We start from the raw sequence: 15,825 nt of genomic DNA, 5'->3' as shown, positions 1-15,825 counted from the left end.
AAAGTGGGGTCTGGCTGCTCACAGCTCAAAAACCAGTAGAGAGGCCAGGTTAGTGGAAAGGAAATGGATGCCAGCAAACGGGAATGGGGGAGGCGGTACACCTGTCCAAAGGCTGACTTCCCCTCCCCAACCATGCTGCACCAACAATCAGGGGGCAAGAGATTTTATAGACGGAGAGAGGGGGGCTCCAGGCAGAAACAGCAGAGTCAGCTCTGATGCTCATCTTGAAATTGGTCTTCAGCGGTCTGACCAGCGGTCATCTTGGTTGTTTTAAGTATAGTTAATCTTCAGTTCCAGGATTGTTTCCACTTCTTTGAGGCCAGTTCTCGGAATTGTGGCAGCTTGTGTCATGGCTTGTGTCTGGTCATCGTGTAGTTAACTTCTTCCACTTAGTGGGGGTCTCTATCTGCAAAACAGCTGCCAGGACACAGCTGGGAATGTTACCTATAGCCCTTGAGGAGGAACTGGAGGTCCTTGACTATGTTTAATGACCAAACTATCATTATTTGGTCTCCTTTGACTGTTTTCCTTTGTTTCTGCATCTTCTCACTTCTCCGATTAAGCTTATTGTTTGGCTCAAGTTTTTCCACAGACAAAAGGCAGGCTGTGGGCATGGTTGTGGGGGGTGGGGCGGGCAAGGACCACAGGGGTCCTGCTCCGTTTCATGTTGAGCTGCACACGTGGTTCAGGGGAGCATCTTGTGTCCTGGGGGGAGCCCTGGATCGGGTGGCGGCTTTCATGGTGCCTGCGCATGTTCTATGCTCTTGTAGGCTGACTGCACCCCGGGACTCCCTGGAAATCTGTTTCTCTACCTCTTTTCGTTTTGTTGTGAATGCTCGTCTCTGGCCTCTGGTGGAGGTGGGCCTGCAGCCACATACTGCCCAAGTTCAGGGGCTTGATTAGAAGGTGAGAGTCATCTGCATCTCCCCGAGAGGCTGACCGTGACCCTGCCCCAGGCATCGAGATGCTGGCTAACTGCTGACCGAGAGCTCCGGGCTATTATGTCCCGCCCCTCCGCATCCCCGTCTCCCGCCTGCCTCCCCTCTGCAGCCTGAGGTCCTGAGGTCCCGCAGTCCCAAAGGTTGATGGGTGAAAAGCTTCAGGTTTGAGGCTGAGGGCGCCACGCTGGGTTTCTGAAACAAAAAAGCTTCCCACATGTGCTAGAGATGTGGGTTTGGGTTCCTCGGGCTGTCTTCCTAACAGAGGGAGTCATGGGCAGTGTCGGGTGGATCAGCCTCCAGGAACGCATCCTGGAAGGTGTCCCTTTTGTCAAATGAAGACTCCTTTAGCCAGGTGTCCCACTCTTGTCCTCTGGTCACATCTGGATTTCTCTGGCGTTACTCAGGATGAGGCCTGGCCACGTGGATTTCCCAGTGGGCTCTGAAAAATCAGAGCGACCAGGTATCTCACCCCTTCACCCTCTGGGCTTCTCCCTGCAGGATGCTGGCCAGGCTGCCCTGGTGCCCGATACCCTTCTGTGGGCCTCGAGAGTAGGACGTCAGCGCTGCCTTCCCACACAGACCCCCCTCAAGCTGTGGAGTTTGGGTGTGCAGGGGCTCAACTGCCGTTTCCTCTTCTGTAAATATCTGACTTTGTCTGATTTACATGGGGTAGATTGTATTCATCGATCCTGCGTCTTGTAGATATTGACTCATCTTCACCTAGCAGGAGGGGTTGATGTTCTGTCTCTGGTAGCTTTGGCTTCCCCGGGGCAGCCTGTGTTACTCTCCTTTGTACAGGGCACCCTGGGGGTGCTTCTCTGCTCTTGGTTCCCTGGCTCAGCCTGGTCCTCCCCAACCCCAGTCAGAGACAGGACCAGAGTTTTGGGGCTTCCAGGGTGAGCTTCCCAGGTGGTGCTAGTGTAAAGAACCCGCCTACCAATTCAGGAGACGTAAGAGACATGGGTTCAATCCCTGGGTCAGGAAGATCCCCTGGAGGAGGACCTGGCAACTCACTCCAGTATTCTTGTTGGAGAATCCCATGGACAGAGGAGCCTGGTGGGCTACAGTCCATGGGTCACAAGGAGTAGCACACGACTGAAGCGTCTGAGCACGCAGTCTGGGTGCTGGTTTGCCGTGTCTCACAAGTTGTGGTTGGCGACACGGAAACAACAATGTGAGTGTTTTCGGGTAACCACCTCCCTGGAGGAAACTGAAGCCGGAGGTTGTGATGGGCTGGGATCCTCTATGGAGTCAAGACCAGTAGCGCATCCCCCAGGGGCTGGCCCTTTCTCTCCTTCTGCCCCGAATTCTCACAGGAGCCCCCATGCTGGCTTCCGGTCCATCTCATCCCATTGCTGTCCTGAGTCTCAGGCCCCGGCTTCCCTCTGTCCCCTTTTCGTCACACCCAAGGCCTCTTGTGGGCAGAGCAGCTGAAGTGATGTTGCCTTTTCCTTTCCTGAACATCGATGAACCCTTCTCCCTGTGTGCTAATTGGCTGGTTTGAGCTTTGGGGCTCAGAGAAGGGACATTCCATTTGGGGAAACTAACCTGGAGGGAGAAGAAGGGAGCACTAAAGTCTCTGGTTTCTGCTGTGTCGGCTGGGCTATGGGTTGTAAACGCACTGCCTCTGCTAAGCACACAGTAACTTGTGCAGAGGCCCTTGCCTGCACGCGTGCTTAGTCGCTCAGTCGTGTCTGACCCTTTGGACTGTAGCCTGCCTGCCAGGCTCCTCCATCTATGGGATTTTTTCAGGCAAGAATACTGACAATCCCTGTTTTACATGAGGCAGCTGAAGCTCAGAGAGGGCAAGTATCTGGCTCAAGATCACACAGCTAGTCAGTGGTGATCTTGGCATTGGACCCCAAGTCTAGACCCATGCACATGACGTGGTTTCCCAAACACAGCTGGGCTTCCCCATGGGCTGGGGGCCTGGCTCCAGGTAAGTCCCTCTGCCCTCCCCACCTCTCCCCTTCCCCACCACACCTCGCTTGGGCTTCCTCTGCTCCCTGGGCACATGGGGCCCAGCAGACAAGGCCACAGCCATGGACCCACTCACTGCCGTGTTTCACCGTGGGCTGTCTCCTCTAATTGCTCACCCGTTTTTGTTGCTGTGAAAAGGCCTCTAAGTGCTAAGAAGAGAGAGTGCTGTGTTGTATTTTTTTTTTTTTTCTTTTTTGTGTTGTTTTTTTTTTCTGTTGTTTTGCGTGAATTTTCTCAAATGGGTGTTTGGGGAAGGAGTTGACATGGGGACACAGGGGCCTCTCTGCCTCTCCACGGCCACTTGCCCTCCTGCTGGCGGGGGGTGGGGGCCTAGTGAGCCCTCCTCGGCCCACACAGCCCGGCCTGAGCTCTGACATCAGCTCATGTGGGTTGGAGGGGCCCTGCTCCCACGGAGCCTTCGCTTCCTGTTTCCTCTTCTACAGGAAGGGGGTTCTTGTCCTTCCTGATGGCCTCACACCCAGTTCCATGGTGTTACGGACAGTGGGCTTACAGCCTCCCCTCATCTGCAGGTCCTCACTTAGAACTCCTCGGGGGACTCCCCTGGCGGTCCAGTGGTTAAGACTCTGCCTTCCAGCGCAGGGGACACGGGTTTGATCCCTGGTTCGGGAACTAAAATGCCACACGCCTCACGGCCAAAAAGAAACCAAAAAAATAAATAAATAAGAAAAATAGAAGCAATATTGTAACAAATTCAATAAAGACTTTAAAAATGGTCCACATCAAAAACAATCTTAAAAAAAAAGGAACTCTTCAACTTCTCTTGTTTACCCAGCGAACATTTACCGAGTACCCAGTGACAACTGGGTACCATCCCAGGCGCCTGAGACGCAGTTCTGCAGTCTGAGCCCCTGTGGGGTTTCTGCCCTGGTGTTGGCCCAGTGCCCGCTCTGCCCTCTCACCTCTGTGCTTTGCATATGCTGTTCCAACATCCTGAGGTTCCCCCTTCTGGGCTCTACCCTGGACCCCCAGACAGTGGAGACAATCACGGTCACACCTTACCTGCCTTTGAGCTCTTCTTGGGAGTTTGTGGCCTGGTCAGACATAGAGACCACTGGACCCTGGATGGCAAGAGGCAGGGGGTGATGTGGAGTGAGATGCCCCTTCCGAGAGGGAGATCAACTCCTCGTCTCCTCTGCAGGGGGCTGGAGAGGAAAAGGCTTAAGGAGCAGGGTGTATTTGTAGAGAAGCTCCTTGCTCCAGAGGAACCCAGAGCCCTTCCTTCCAGGAGGTGGGGGTGGGGTGGAGGACGGGCAGGGGGCAGCTGGAGTTGTCTTCTCAGCTCAGCCTGGCTGCATTCGCGTTCTGCATCCTCTGACTTGACGCAGGAGCCGTCCATCCGCAGGAGGTCTGCCTCTAAGAAGGGGGTCCCAGTGGCGAGAGCATCTGCTCTCAGCCCTGCCTCTCCCCAAAGCAGAGGACTTTTGCTGTCCTGAGCAGGTGAGCAGAGCTTCTAGCTCTTAGTTGGGGGGGGCTAGTTCTTGGGGTGGGGGCTCAGCCGGGGTCCCAGGGCCCAGGCTCGGAGTCAGTCACTTCCTTCCTGACTCCCCAGCTGGCAGGGAGGGGCACTTCCTGCCATTGTCGCCACTGCCCGCCAAGGCCTCCGCAAGGTCACTACTGTCTCCTGAGGAGGAAGAGAGCTGATGACAAGGGCAGGGACCTCAGACCACAGCCGCAACCGACACACTGTTCGTCCACACCAGTCCGTGCCACCGAGCTGGCCTCCCCGCCTCCCCTCGGGCCCCTGGGTGGAGGCTGAGGGAGGGGTAAGGTGTCTTTCCTTCATTTGTGGAAGCTGTACGCCCCGCTCTGCACCCCAGCCCCACATGGGAGGGTTGGCCGACAGTTCCCGGGTTGTAGGTCTACTGGGTCAATGAGGGAGGCCATGAGCATGCACGGAGGGGTGGGGTGGGGAGGGGCAACAGGAGCAAGGACTGGGGCTTGTCTTGTGGTCCTTCGAGGTCCCCCCACAGCACTTAGGAATCAGCTGGGCAGGATCTGGTGTCCCCTCAATGTCCCTTCCTGACCTCTCCCATCCATATTCCCTTTTCTTTCTTTCTTTTTTTTAAACATTTGTTTATTTTGGCTTCGTTGGGTCCTAGTTGCTACACACAGGATCTTCGATCTTAGTTACAGCATGCACATTCTTTAGCTGTGGCGTGTGGGATCCAGCTCCCCGACCAGGGATCGTACCCGGGTCCCCCTGCATTGGGAGCTCAGAGTCCTAGTCACTGGACCACCAGGGAAGTCCCCCATATTCCCTTTTCGCCTGGCCAGCCCTGCCCAGACTCGGGTAGAAAGTGGAGGGGGCCTCCACTGGAGCCTGACCCTCCCTTCTTTCCACGTTCTCTGGGGAACCTCCCTACCCCACCACCCTGCCGGGAGCAGTGTCCTTCCACCTCCCATTTCGTCCTCTCCTCAGGAGCCCCGGGTACCCACTCCCTGGGTTTGCCCTCTTGGCCTCGGTGACACACATCTTCCCCAGAACATGCTTCACCTTCACCCAGGTGGCAGGAGCTGCACTTCTTGGGCCTTGTTTCTGGCCTCTGCTCCTGGTCACTTGTGGACGTTCGCCCAGGCACCTTTTGGAGAGCCAGGCTCGAGGGCCCTTGGCTTGAGAGCTCTGGGGTCGGCAGGGCAGGGTGGGGCGAGCAGCTGGCTTGGCTTTAGTGGTTGGGCTGGGGTGCCCCTGGAGCTCTGTCCGCAGGCTCTTGGCACTGCTGCCCCACTTCTGGCTGCCCTTTGCTCTCTCTTCCCCTGTGTCAGCCTTTCCCTGGTTCTTTCTTTTAGAATTAATGGATTATTTTTGGCTGCACTGGGTCTTCGTTGCTGTGCATGGGCTTTCTCTAGTTGCGGGGAGAAGGGACTGCCCTCCCGCCCGGTGTACGGGCTTCCCATCGAGGCGGCCTCTGTTGTTGTAGCGCACACGCTCTAGGGCACTTGGGCTTCATAGTTGTGGCTTCCAGGCTCTAGAGCGCAGGCTTAGCAGTTGTGGCACACGGACTTAGTTGCTCTGCAGCGTGTGGAGTCTTCCCGCACCAGGAATCAGACCCATGTCCCTTGCAGGAGGATTCTTAACTTCTGGGCCACCGAGGAAGTCCTCCCTGGTTCTAATGAAGAGCCCACCCCTTGAGTTTTCCTTCCTGTGCTTTCCCCTTGATGGGTGTCTCATGCACTAATGAGCTTTGTTTATAACCCTGTCTTGCCCAGCAAGGAAGCATCTGCTTATGGAATGACCCCCCACACCTCCCGGGGACCAGACCAGGTCTGTGTCATTTCCTTGCTTTGTCCCTCCACATACTTCCTGAGCCTTGAACCTGCCCAAAATAATCACATTGATTCTCGGAGACAGTGTCCAGAGCTTGGGATTCTCAGAGGGACTCTGTCAAGCTGTAGGGTCATATAGCCTGAGACCATTTTTCTTAGTCGCATGTGCAGACCACCACAAATAATCAAAACCTATTCGTTCAACCTGTATTTAGTGAGTGGCTGCTTTTCTGGGAGCTGGGTATAAAGGCGTGATAAAACTTTTAAAACTCTGGCCCTCCTGGGCTTATAGTCTAGCAGGGAGGTAGACATACAATATACAAATATGCAGTAAAATATATAAGTACATCAAATGGTGATCACAGCTAAATAAACAGGGGGAGAGAGGGCCTCTCCGGTCAAGGACATTTAAGCGAAAGCCTAAAGGAGGTGAGGGAGAGAGCTGGGAGATTATCCCAGGCAGATACAACCTATGCAAAGGCACTGAGGCAGGAGTTTGTCCAGGGTGCTCAAGAAACCTGAGTGAGGGAGTGAGGGAAGGAGCGGGAGGTTGGAGAAATACGAGAGCCCGAATCCAGCAGGGCCTTGAAATCCTGTCTGGACTTTTGCCTTGATTAAGTAAGGTATGATACCACTCCAGAGTTTGACCAGAGAAGGGCCAGGATCCAACCTGTGCTTTAAAAGGATGGTTTCTGGCTACTGTGTTGAGAACAGACTGGATGGGGTGAAGAAAGGAAGCAGGGAGACCAGTGGGGAGATGCATGCAAGAGGTGAGATGTCAGGTGCTGGGCCAGGGTGGCAGCATGGCACTGATGAGAGAGTTGGGCTCCAGGCATGTTTCAAAGGCAGAGCTGGAAGGAATCGCCGAGGAATGAGGTGATCCTCATTGTGTGTACTTTTTTCTTTTTAAAAAATATATATTTACTTACTTGGCTGCACTGGATCTTAGCTGCGGCACACCAGGGATCTTTGATCTTTGTGGCAGCATGTGGGATCTGTAGCTGTGGCATGCAGACTCTTAGTTGCCACATGTGGGATCTACTTCCTGACCAGGGGTCAAACCTGGGACCTCTGCATTGTGAGTGCAGAGTCTTAGCAACCTAGTCTGGAAAGTTCCTGTGTGGGCTTTTAAAAACCAGGTTCTCATGGACTTGAAAGGACCCAAGGGATCATCTAGGCTTCCCAGGTGGCTTAGTGATAAAGAATCTACCTGCCAATGCAGGAGATGCAGGAGACTCAGGTTCAATCTCTGGGTCAGGAAGATCCCCTGGAGAAGGAAATGGCAACCCACTCCAGAATTCTTGCCTGGAGAATCCCATGGACAGAGGAGCTCGCGGGGGGGGGCTTCAGTTCATGGGGTCTCGAAGAGTTGGACGTGACTTACCGACTGAGCACGTAAGAAGACATCATCTAGTGCAACCTTCTCACTTAACCTACAGAGCCAAGACTGGAGCTTCTGACCCCGAGTCCACAGTGTTCGTAGCTGAACCCGTGGTGGCTCTGTAAGGAGACCTGCAGAGGTGTGAGGTTCCAAGGGAAGAAGGCACCTGATGCTGCAGCAGAGCATGGGGTCCTGGTAGACTTATTGGCTGGCAGGAACCTGGAGTGTAAGCTGACGATTCTAGATGCTCTGGGTCTTTAATGGCTCTCTCTGGGCCCGTGTTTTGATCTCAGTTGGGCTGAAGTCTTGGTAGTCGTGTCTAAACTCTTGGGCAGATCAGAGGCAATGCTTTTATGCATTTTTTTTTTAATTGGAGTGTATTTGCTTCACAATGTTGTGTTAGTTTATGCTGTACAGCAAAGTGAATCAGCTATACCTGTACGTAGATCCCCTCTTTTTTGGATTTCCTTCCCATTTAGATCACCACAGCGCCCTGAGTAGAGCTCCCTTGTGCTATTCAGTAGGTTCTCGTTCAGTTCAGTTCAGTTCAGTCTCTCAGTCGTGTCTGACTCTTTGCGACCCCATGAATCGCAGCACGCCAGGCCTCCCTGTCCATCACCAACTCCCGGAGTTCACTCAGTCCATCGAGTCAGTGATGCCATCCAGCCATCTCATCCTCTGTCGTCCCCTTCTCCTCCTGCCCCCAATCCCTCCCAGCATCAGTCTTTTCCAGTGAGTCAATTCTTTGCATGAGGTGGCCAAAGTACTGGAGTTTCAGCTTTAGCATCATTCCTTCCAAAGAAATCCCAGGGCCGATCTCCTTCAGAATGGACTGGTTGGATCTCCTTGCAGTCCAAGGGACTCTCAAGAGTATTCTCCAACACCACAGTTCAAAAGCATCAATTCTTTGGCGCTCAGCCTTCTTCACAGTCCAACTCTCACGTCCATACATGACCACAGGTTCTCGTTAGTTACCTATTTTATACACAGTAGTGTATGCATGTCAACCCCAATCTCCCAGTTCATCCCACCCAGTCTTCCCCCCTGATATCCATATGCTTGTTCTCTATGTCTCTGTCTATATTTCTGCTTTGCAAATAAGTTCACTTGTACCATTTTTATAGATTTCACATATGTGGGTTTATATGTGATATTAGTTTTTCTCTTTCTCTGTGCATGTTTTTGAAGGTTTTATTGAGCTAGTACTAAGGTGATGGCCCAGAGACAAGGTGTCCTTGCTCTGGAAGAGCTAACAGTTTGAGGAGACAGACAGGTGGACCGAGGATGCCCCCATGATCATGGATAATCAGGCTCAGGTGTGAGGCACGTGCAGGCGCTGTCCAGGCCTGGGATCTCTGTCCCAGGATGGACTCTATGAACAGCCACTACAGTCACCAGATACCCCGGGGAACACGAGTCAGAGGCCTCCTGCATGCTTAGTGGTCTACTTAAATCCACAGTTCATCCCTTATAAGAAAGGGAGCAAGGAGGGTAGGTGGGGGCTGGGATCTCACTGCCTACAGCTGTGTCACTCATCACAGGCTGTGCTTAAAATACGGGGACCCAGGTGCAACTCCTGGGAGGCAACCTTTCACCTGGTGGCCACAGGTGGTCCCAGGACAGGGCTGATGAGAGCGTGGTGCCCAGACATGGGAGATGGAGCTGGATCACTGAAGTGGGGCTTGAATCTCAGTGGCCTGATGTCACGCCTACCCCGGTCCTTTTTTTGGAGTTTTCCTTGGGAGCTAGAAGTGTGCGTGTGTGCTGTGCTAAATCGCTTCAGCCATGTCCGACTCTTTGTGACCCCATGGACTATAGCCTGCCAGACTCCTCTGTCCAGGATTCTCCAGGCAAGAATACTGGAGTGGGTTGCCATGCCCTCCTCCAGGGGATCTTCCCAATCCAGGGACCAAAGCCTCATCTCTTAAGTCTACTGCATTGGCAGGTGGGTACTTTACCACTAGTGCCACCTGGGAAGTGAGGGGATGGCAAAAAACAAACAAACCCCAGACAGACTCCCTCCAGGGCACGAGCCATTTAGTCCTTGCTTGCCCTGGGCTGCAGCACTTGTGGAGGACGGAGGGGGACCCTTCCTAGCCTCCCTGGGGCAGTTCTCAGGATGGGACCCATTCTCCAGGACAATCAAGGTCAAGTGCCGTGCTCAGGGTGCGCCTGCGTCTGTGATGGGTTTTGGGATCTGCAACTCCTCAGTTTCCCGGAGGAAAGGGAGTCTGTTGGCTTGTTCCTGCAGCATGCTTTCCAGGAGGGGGGTTCCCAGATGAGAGGAGCTGCCTTAAGTCAGGTGATCATTCACGTAACACAAATTAAGCACCTTCTGTGTGCCTGAGCTGTTCCGTGTGCTGGAGGTGAAAACAGAGCAGAGCTGTGCTTCAAGAGGCTTGGAAGGAGAGCCACGCCTCCTCCCTCAGTCAGTCACTCCTTCCCTTTGGTTCTCGTGAGAGTTATAAATACTCTGGGGAAGTGTGTTGCCCTTACTCCCTGGTACCTCCCTGTGCACAAGCTTATCCATTGGACCCAAGAAGCAGGCCAGGGCGACAGGATGAGATGAGGCAGCAGTGGGGAGCCGAGCTGACATCCCATCGGGAGGACTCCTCCTCCAACGTCATGGACCGCCCCAGGGCCGGCCCCATTCCCGTGACTCACGCTTTACTCCCATCTCAAGGGGTCAGGGGTGTGTTTTCTTGAACCTTTAAAGCATCTTGCAAGAATGGCCTAGATTTAAAAAGACTGTAACCAGAGGAAAGAGGGCCCAAGAGACAGGCAGTTTAGGGACGTCCCCAGTGGTCCAGTGGCTAGGAATGTGCGCTCTCAACTCAGGGGGCCTGGGTTCCATCCCTGGCCAGGCATCTAGATCCCACAGACCACAACTAAGCGTTCACATGTACAGCCAAATAAATAAATGTTAAAAAGAGGGGGGCGGTGTAGAGTAGCTTGCCCAGTGCCTGGCACTTAGTAGGTGCTCAGTGAATCAGTGTCCCTATCCCTCAGCCTCTGGCAACCACTCATCTGTTTTCCATCTCTGTGGATTTGCCTATTCTGGACACTTTGTGTAAATGGAATCCTACAATATGTGGCCCTTGGTGACTGGCTTATTTCACTCACAGTGATGTTTTCAAGGCTCATGCATGTGGTAACCTGAATGGGTAATCCATTCCTTTTTATCTCAGGATAACATTCGCTTGTGTGGATGGATACATATATCCATTCATCAGTTGATAGGCATTTGCATTTTCCCCACTGTTTTCTTTTTGGCTGAGCTTCACAACTTGCAGGATCTTAGTTCCACAACCAGGGGTTGAATCCCTGTCCCCCCGCTCAGTGAAAGCTCAAAGCCTTAACTGCTAGACTACCAGGGGATTCCCCCCACTCTCGGATTACTGTGAATAAGGCTGCTCTGAACATTCATGTATACATTTTAAAAAATATTTCATGCGTACATTTTAATAATATTTATTTTTATTTATTTGGCCTCACTGGGTCTTAGCTGCTGCATGTGGGATCTTTAGTTTCAGTAAATGAACTCTTAGTTGCAGCATGCGGGAGCTAGATCCCCGACCCAGGATCGAGCCCAGGCCCCCAGACTTGGGAATGAGGAGTCTTAGCCACTGGACCACCAGGGAAATCCCCCGTGTGTATGTTTTTGTGTGGACATTTCATTTCCCTTGAGTACATCCCTAGAAGGGGAATTGCTGGGTTATATGAAAACTCTCATATTTAACATTTTGAGGATCTGCCAGACTTTTCCAAGGCGACTGTCCCATTTTTCAGTGCGCACTGTTTTATAATGATGGTCGTGCAGAATTGTGTAGTGTGGCGGTTAATGCAGGGTCCAGAGCCAAGCTGCCTAGGTTTAGAATCTGGCTGGGGGACTTGGGACAGGTCCCTTCACCTTTCTCAGCCTCAGTTTCCTTGTCTATAAAATGGGGACAAGATTAGTGCTCACTACAGGTTGTCATGGGGATTAAATGAAAATGTCTATAAAGTGCTTGGTGGGGGCTGTATCTAGTTTTTGCTATTGTAAGTATTTCCGTGCCCCCCCCAAGACTGCAGGCACTGGGCACATAGTAGGTACCCCGTCCATGATATTTTACAGCCTGGGTCCCCAACCTCCTGGACCTAATGCCTGATAATCTGAGGTGGTACTGATGTAATGATGATAGAAATAAAGTGTGCAGTAAATGTAACTCACTTGAATCATCCCCACACCATCCCCTCCCCCCAGCCCCGGTCCATGGAAACGTTGTCTTCCATGAAATCAGTCCCTGGTGCCAAAAAGGCTGGGAAGAGCTGTTTTAAAGGATGCAGAATTGGCTTCTGGGGGTACCCCATGTTTTGGTGCTTTTGATTCTTCTGATCACCCCTGGGAAAGCCCCCTAGACCGTCACTGTCTTGCACCCTGGGAGCTCCCTTCACTTGGAGGGTCTGACAGGGATCTGTGATGTTAGGGGTGGCTTCAACTCCAAAAGGCACTTTGACCTTAGACCCAGGAACACAGGGAGCATTCGGAGCCAGGCCTCCAGAATCGGGGGCGGTTTGGGTCACTCAGACCCAGCAGCGCTGGGGAGCCGAGACCCAGCCCCATGAAGTGGCCCCTGTTCCTTGGCAGCCCAGCTCCTGCTCTGAAGTCAGCCTTTGGGGAGGAGGTGGCAGCCCTGGCAGGAGCCCCGCAGAGAGTCAGACCAGTGATGGAATGTGTCCTTGGAGCCCCACGCTGCAGATGTGGCCCAGAGTCCCCAGGGCCTCGCGAGCCCCCAGGCACAGAGACAGGCCTGCTCCCTCGGCCGGGGGCTGGCCCTGCTGTTGGTGCCCTGGCAGAACAGCAGCTCATCAACCTGGCAGCACTGGGTGTTCTCCAAGCAGTAGGAGAGCCTGGCAGCCTGTGTGCTGCCCAGATGGGGAGGAAGAGTCAGAGAGCACCCGGGCTTATCATTCACCTTGATTACTGAAGGGAGTCCAGTCTTTAGGAAAACAATTGGAGGGAGGTAGGAAAAAATGACAGCTCTGGGTGAGGGGAGGAGGGAATTGGTTTACTCTCTCACCTGGCAGATGTTTACTGTGCCAGGCAGTGGGTCACAGGGAGGGAGGAGAGTGTGCCATCTGGGATCAGACACGAGTCAGAGCAAATAGTGCATCAGTAGAGGGAGGCACAGAGTGCAGCCAGACCAGATAGAAGGCAGCAGCCAACTGCCTGATGGGGAAGATTTCATAGAAAGGGGAGGCATTTCAATTGGGTTTTGAAGGATGCATAGGAGTTGGACAGGAGCAAAGTGGGGAAGGCACAGGGAATAGCACGAGCCGATGCCTTTAGTACTCAGAGTGTGTGGTATTTTGGGTGGTGGGGTGGGGGAAATCCCAAGTGGCAGAAGTGCAGGGTCAAGCGTGGTGAAATGGAGATTAGCCTGGAAAGGGACTGGATCCTATAAAAGTCCAGCTGACACACACATCAAGGACCTCCTAGCAGGGAAGGAAGAAAGCAGCTGAGAAGCCCTATCTACAGAGTGGAGGCCAACCTCATTATAAACCCACCTCAGTCACCAACTACAATGTGGTCTTAAGAAAATTAAGGGGTTCAACTTCCCAAAAGCCTCATGTCATCATCTGTGAAAAGGACAGGTTGAATCTACCTGGCCCAGGGACCAGGATTGAATGGAAACTATGTGGGACAGTCCGTGGTTACTTCACAACTGGAGGTTCTTTCCTTGCTTGTGGGGAGGTGCTCCTGCAGCCTGGGCTCCCCTGGAGAGACTCGTGGGAGGGGATGGGTGGATGGGGAGTCAGATGTAAGTCAGGACCAGGGTAGCTAGAGATTCAGATGTCAGGGATCTGTCCAGAGGTCCTGTCATAGGAAGCTGGGCTGCATGAGGTCAGAAAGCTCCTCCCTGTTGGGAGCAGTGACAGGTCAGAGAACACTGCAGGGCACAGCCACAGCTACAAGAATATGAGTGAGCCTCCTGAATCCCATGTGCTCAAAAGCCCTTCAGATCTGTGATTGGGTCCATCTCACCACTTGACTCACCACTTCTGACACTTGGGACTTCCCCCATTCCGCAGACATACCACGCACTTTGAGTACTAAAGGCACTGGCTCATGCCTTTTCCCCTTCTCCCATGGTAAACTCCTGTGCATCCTTCAAAGCCCAACCAAAATGCCCCCTTTGCATGAAATCATTCCCATCAAGTGGCCAGCTGCTTCCCTTGGCTCCTGCTGCACTCTGTGCCTTTCTTTTCTTTTTTGTTTTTAATTCTATTTTTTTGGCTGCACCAGGCAGTGTATGGGGTCTCGACCAGTTCCCCAACCAGGGATCCAACCTGTACCCCCTGCAGTGGAAGCTCAGCTCTTAACCACTGGACCACCAGGGAAGTCCCTGAGCCTCCCTCTATTGATGTCTGTCCCCCATCCCAGATGGAGCATACTCTTTCCAGGATGCTGAAGAGGGGGGAGCAGGAGCCACCCACTGGTTCCCCTAATGTCTCAGCATCTTCCCTGACCAGCCAGGGTGTCTTTGATTCGTCCTCCCTTCCAGGAAGTGGGAAGAGGCCAGGTCAACAGGAGACCATGCGCACATTTCCACGGCGAGCCCTGCGCCTGCGTCCAGGGGCAAGGGGCCAGGCGGGGGGCATCTCCTTGCACTCTTGGTGCGCGAGTGGCCTGCTTTTTGTGCGTATGTACCATCTCTGACTCTCGCTTCTGCCTGTGAGCTGATTAACATGCTGACGTCCATCAAGAGACCGTGTCACCTCTGGTCTCCCCACAGCCCAGCAGCTGTGATGCGTCATTTAGGACTTGGCCCGCCGCGTCACTACAGAGGACCACGGCCAGCGTGAAGAGAGGGATTATGTTGTTCCCATCTGGCTTCGGCCGCCTCCCCAGTCCCTTCCAGCTGTTCCCTGTTACCCACGGCCAAGCGGCAGATGCGGAGTGATGGGAGGAGGGGTGCGGGGGTGAGGTCAGCCAGGAGCTGGGGACCTGTCCATCATCTTCACGTGAATGTCTTCATGGCTATTTCTGGCCTTGCCATTATCCCCACGGCTTCGGGATAAATATAGACACGGATTGAAAAGCCCCAGTGGCAGGCAGGCAGGCAGGCAAACGAGGCAGGCAGCGCTGGAGAGCGTGCGGACGGGGTGCTTGGCTATAAATAAGTCTGCTGGAACACCTCCTCAGCCACGCTGTGCCGTGCGGAAAGACATCTCCTCTCCGGCTCCCTCGCAAAGCACACTTGTGCCTGGTGGGGCCGGATGGCAGAGGGGCGGCAGGAGGGAAGGTCCGTGGGAGGCGAGGAGGGAGGAACTGGTCTGTGGGAACCTTGCATGGCTGGACAGGGCTGCCAGAGGTAGTTCCCCCTTAGCCTTGCTAGGATAAAGGGGACTAGCCGCCCCCCAACCCCAAGCAAGAGTCGTGGGACAGTCACGTGTTGTGCCCCAAATGGCAGCCCCCGGCCAGCATCTCCAGCCCCCTGGCTCCCCCAGGCCCAGTCCTGTTGCAAGCACGGCCAGTAGACAAGGACAGGTTCTGGGTGGTTCTGGACTTGGGCCTGCTCTGGGGTGCCTGCTCTGCTTTCTCAAGCTGCCGTCTCTCTCCTTCTTCTGCTTCCTCCCGGCTGCCTCCTCCTGAAAAGATCCCAGGTTTGTTTATCTTCTGGTTTCCCAGTCCTCAGTGCTCACCCAAAGCTGGCCGCCTAGTGACCCCCCGCTCCATCGAGGATAGAGTCTCAGGGGGCAGGAGTCCGGTGGTCCCTGGCCCCTCACCCCTCACCCCCTCCTCGGGCCCACCTTTCTCCACCTGCCTCCTCCCTGGCTCTGACCGCCCCCTCCTAGGCAGCATCAGGTACCTGGGCTGGCGCTGAGCAAGGACCAGGACACGAACCTGGGAGACACTTTTCATGGAAAAGGATAGGAGTCAGTGAGCTGGCGAGAATCGTGGGATGTCCCCGTGAACAAAGTATCCTTACTATGCAGTCACCAGTTGTGGGAAGTGGTTCCCACGAGCCCGGTCCCCTCTGCAGCCTTAGTGAACAAAGACCCCTTGCATTCGGGGGACCGTGCGCTCAGGCCCAGTGCAAGGATAGGATGGTTATTAACACTGTGAACATCACCCCTGCGGAGGGGGAGTGGACAGCCCTGCCTTTCCTGTGGATGAGGGATCTGAACCCCTGCCCCATGGTCATTGCAGCTGCTTCAGGGCTTTGAGGACAAAGGGAACCACAGGACCACGTC

At 54.0% G+C, this 15,825-nt stretch overlaps 1 protein-coding gene across 1 annotated transcript in view; it reads left to right on the top strand.

Moving 5' to 3' along the window:
* Positions 1–15,825, top strand: part of PITPNM2 (phosphatidylinositol transfer protein membrane associated 2) — a 159,333-nt gene that overhangs the window by 37,616 nt on the left and 105,892 nt on the right.

This window comes from Bos mutus, chromosome 17 (genome assembly GCF_027580195.1).
Source record: "Bos mutus isolate GX-2022 chromosome 17, NWIPB_WYAK_1.1, whole genome shotgun sequence".
Taxonomy (NCBI): Eukaryota; Metazoa; Chordata; class Mammalia; order Artiodactyla; family Bovidae; genus Bos; species Bos mutus.
The sequence above is the reverse complement of the archived record's forward strand: the minus strand, read 5'-3'. Positions and strand labels throughout refer to the sequence as shown.